This window comes from Octodon degus, unplaced genomic scaffold (assembly GCF_000260255.1).
Source record: "Octodon degus isolate 3935 unplaced genomic scaffold, OctDeg1.0 scaffold00036, whole genome shotgun sequence".
NCBI classification, from domain to species: domain Eukaryota; kingdom Metazoa; phylum Chordata; class Mammalia; order Rodentia; family Octodontidae; genus Octodon; species Octodon degus.
Genome location: NW_004524612.1, coordinates 3739036 through 3743732, shown reverse-complemented (window position 1 = coordinate 3743732; position 4697 = coordinate 3739036). Strand labels below are relative to the sequence as shown.

At 38.3% G+C, this 4697-nt stretch overlaps 1 pseudogene; it reads right to left on the bottom strand.

Annotated features, from left to right (window-relative positions):
* Nucleotides 1–2592: 2592 nt before the first annotated feature.
* On the bottom strand, nt 2593–3239 carry LOC101588583 (annotated as a pseudogene).
* Between the last annotated feature and the right edge of the window lie 1458 nt (nt 3240–4697).

Here is a 4697-nt window from a genome sequence, read left to right as displayed (position 1 = left end):
ACTTTTGATGACATCAAGGACAGGGAAGGCATTGAGAATACAGGAATCTAATGAAGCAGAGCAATGGAGGCTAGGTCAGGTGTCAATCAGCACTTTGCCAGACAGTCCTTGGGGAAGACTTCTGGAAAGGGGGACAAACAGCTCTCCTAGAAAACAAGGTGGCAGGATGAGGGTGCTTTTATCTTCATCCTCCGACAATAACTCATATTTAGGCCTCCTTTGTGGCAGATACTATTCTGAGAGAATTGTACAATGAACTCAGTTAATCCACCACCAAACATGAAGCTGGTCCTATCATTATGTTTATTTTACAGATGAAGCAACTGAAGGACAAAGAGGTTAATGACCTTACAATTGCACAGCTGAACAGTCAGTAGGCTTAATTACAGTCTTAATTGCCTTGTAGTTGAGGCAACTAACTGTACAGCTACTGTAGCATTCTCAACAGTAACATGTGTCTTATATTTTCCAGAAATTAATTTATACACTCAAGTTTATATTAATTTATACACTCAATTTTTAAGTTTTCCCTTTGTATGGAACATATTTTTTAAACCAGATTCATCATTCTGTTCCCAGTCTCTCTATTGCCTAACACCCAACTTCTGCTTTTTTTTTCACAATACATTGGCTAACACTTCCAAAATACTGCATCAAGATGTTAGAGTGCTAGACAAAAATGTGAAACTAATAGTAATTTATCATTTTGACCTAAACATAGCAATTTCATATGTTCCACACTAATACCTATGTTTTGTGGACATTACAATGGATATATAGTTCTAATCAAGGGGAAACTATGAAGTGTTGGATTTTTTTTTAAAGTCTCTATCTCTGAAGCCTAGCAGCATATCTTGCACAGGGTATATATTTATCCAGTGACTACAGAAAGTATAAATAAGTGAAGACAGAGAAATTCTGAAATTCAGAGGCAAATATGGTGATTAAAAGAAACTAAAGCAAAACATTTTAAAGGCATTAAAATCTAAGATATAGCATTCAGTGTAGGATTCAGCTAAATTCTAAAGAGCAGGCATCAACATCGTTCCTAAAATGTATCTTTCTGTTGTCCTCATAACATTGAAAGCACCCCCAGACTGTTGATTAATTGCCAAGTGAAATATTTCCTATTTTGATTTCACAATATAGAGTCATGTTGATAGACACAAACCCAGACCAAACATCAGTTCTAAATGGCTCGGAAGTATGTTGTCATACAATCTGATTCAAGTCATTCTTTCCAAATGGAAAATGATGTCAGTGTTAGCATTATGAGTGCTTGGAAAGTGCACTTAACATCAAAGACAGACGACAGTGAAAGGAAAGCTCTCGGCAGAAGTCCTTCGGGATGGGGCTGTTACACAATGTTCTACCTGCAGCTGGATTCGTGGAAGTTGGAGAATAGTCTCTAGAAACATCAGGCATGGCTCATCTCGGAGGAACTTTAAAGTTGCATGCAAGCCCGCACCAACGACTGCATTCCATTTGCTTTGCAAAGGAAGAAATGAATTCTTGAGACCTACGTGAAGAGCTGGAAAGGGGCGAGAATGAAGTTTACTGAGGTCATTTGCATAGCTGACCTTGTGAATCCTTATTTTTGTACCTTGTAAACTCTGTAGCCCATGAACAAATCTGTACACAGATTCGCAGTGGATAATTGATGAGGAGTTAAAATAAGAATAAATATGAACAAATAGTTGGGTTTATATAAAACTTCTCTAAAGCACATGGTCAAGCCTGTTTTGAAAGAAACCAGCAAATATTACATCTACTTTATACAATTATGGACATAATAATATCAAGAAAAAAGCCCAAAATACATGATACAGCTATTCTGAAACTTAAATTTTAGATAAAAAGTATAAAGTAAATAAGAAATAGTATGTTTATTGTAAGCTTTAGACCTCTATATTTTTGTAAATAAATTTTTTAAATAAAACAGCAATGATAAGTTTAGTACACATCTCCAACTGAGAACTATCTGTAGTAATATGTTAGGTTTAAATTAAAAAAACAGCTACAGTGGTCAAGTAATAATAAATGAAATAATGATTAAATACAATATTGTTATTGTGTAATTTTATCAGGCAAAGCATGGCCAGAAAACAGACACATGAAGAGTGGAAAAAGTATTGCATAGAGGTTTAACAGTATTCCTCCTGAGGTTAATACATTGCAGACAGAAGATTTGATGAACCTCTACAAATACCCATAAAACATGCGATTTCTTAAATATTGAAATTAATAACATGTTGCCTATACTAGTTCAGGGTATAGATAGCTGATGATCTCTTCTAATTTGACAACTATTCCCATGTAATGCTTCCCCCCCCCCCCAATGGATCAACGGAATGTTTATTACAACACTTAAGGGCCTACTGCCTCCACAAATAAATCTGTACAGAGTTGGGAAGTAGGACCATGATATATATAGAAGGGAGAGCATGGAGTTAAGGCTCAGGGATCAGTATGTGTCACTAGACCCTGCGTTCTCCATTTCAAGTACAGTAACAAGGCTGCTGGCACGAGCAGAAATGGCAGAACCTCTCCTACAAGACCGATCTCGCTTTGGAAGTCCAGTGCGGGTTTAGCTTACGACCCTGGTGCAAACGTCCCTGTCTTTTCTGCTACTTCCAGAGCTAGCTTCAGGTTTTGGTCAAACAGCTCACACTTGATGGGCATTTCCAGAGAATAGAATGGATTCTTGAGGACAACATCTGGGTAAAGCTCATCAATTTTTCGGAGAAGAGAATCGATTCCAGCTTGCCTAGGGCCTGCCGGCACCACAAACTTGATCCCTGTCAGTCGTGCAGTTTGAAAGTGTCAGTCTCCAGCATCTCACCGCCAGAGCTTCCCTGTTCAGGAGACAGCTGGGAGCCAGCGGCAAAGAGCGAGTGGAACACGGAGGGCAGCATGAGCTTGCCGGTGAAGGTGAGGCGGGCCGGCCTGAGCGAATGGACACCGAGAGGTTGGCCGGGTTGCCCACATACTCCAGCATCTCTTTCCCATCGTACGTGTACTTGCCGTTCACGGCCTTGCCACTGATAGCCAGCACTGCGTGGCCCACCCAGATGCCATCCCGTTGGCCGAAAGCAACCAGCACTAGCTCGTCGTGCAGCGGGAGCAGCAGATCCTGCGGGTAACAAAGTTTTGTCAGCCCCAGCCCGCGGCGCATAGCTGTCATGATGAGAAATCAGGCCGCCAGCTTTGCTCACCACAAACACACCAAAAATTGCCATTCTCCCATGTAATTCTTACCAAATAATATATCAAGCAAACTAAATTATTTGCAGAATTTCATTTCATAAGATAGAAAAAAGTATTTTATTTTCCAGATCCCTCTTGAATAGCTCAAAGTATTTTAGGTGTAAAACACAACGTGAGAAATTTCTTCATTTTTATATATTTAGGACCTGATTTGGGAAAAGGAAAAAGAAATAAATTTGAATTAGAAATTTAGCTCATTTGGATCTGACAAACACTAGCTGGCTATATATTCAATCAAAGTGATATTACAATTTCTTAAAAACCCAAACTCTGAGAGAGAAAACGTACGCTGTCTTATAAATGAGAAAACTGTCATAGGGTCAGCAGATGTATAAATCTCTGCGTTAGCCAGCCCTTTACTACTTTAATAAAATATCAACGATAATGAATTTATAATTTTCTTTCAGTTTTGTGCAGGCCCTTTGGTAAGGCTGCATATCACGGTGTGGAGCATGGCAGTCAGCGTGCAGTTCACCTCAGAGCAGCCAGCAAATAAAGAAAACGAGTCAGGAAGAGACTAGGTTAGCTCTCCCTTTCCCAGGCACACCCCCATAGCCTTAACCCTTCTCTTACCTCCTCTTCTTAAAAGTTTTACCCTCTCACAGCATCAAGCTGCACACTCATCCTTAACTTATGAATCTGTGTGGAACATCCCATATCCAGCATAGCAACCTTAATCCAGAGGAGCAAGACCATCAGATTTGAGCTATCTTTGCTGAGTTTTAAATACGTTTCTTATATATCTTTAGTTTCAAGTGTATAAATCAAAGCAAATCAAGTTGACTTTCCAAGCTTTGTTCTTTATTATAATTTGTGACCAAATTTGTCTTACTTCGAAATGATTTAGCTATCTAGCGTTTACCTATTAATTAGGTTAGTTTGAATCAGTTCCAGATTTTAAGTTACCTAAGGAAGTTAAAGGTTATCATTAAAGTGACCTGCCAAAGATCATGATTAGTCCTAAAACAATGTTTGAAAAGATGACAACGCCATTAAATATTTAAATTTTAACAAACTGACATTGTGTTAGTTGGCTTAATCAGCCAGCTACCTAAATTTAGGAAAAACAAACAAAATGAAATTAAGCTTGTTTTATATTTAGCATTGATGAATTATAGGAAAGCTTTTTTTTTTTTTTTTGGTGGTACCAGGGATTGAGCTCAGGAACTTGACCTTGCTAGGCAAGCACTTACTCCATTGAGCTATCTTCCCAGCCCAGAATAAAGCTTTTTCAAGAAATCAAAATTATTAAGTAATTCTGTTTGGGGATAGATTTATCCTAATTATCTTAACTTGTAACTTTAGAAAATTCTGAGTTAGGTTTTAATTTCCTTTTTTTTTTTGTGTGTGTGTGTGTGTGTGTGTGGAACCAGGGATTGAACTCAGATCCTTGCGCTTGCCAGCTAAACTCTATGAGTTAGGTTTTATAA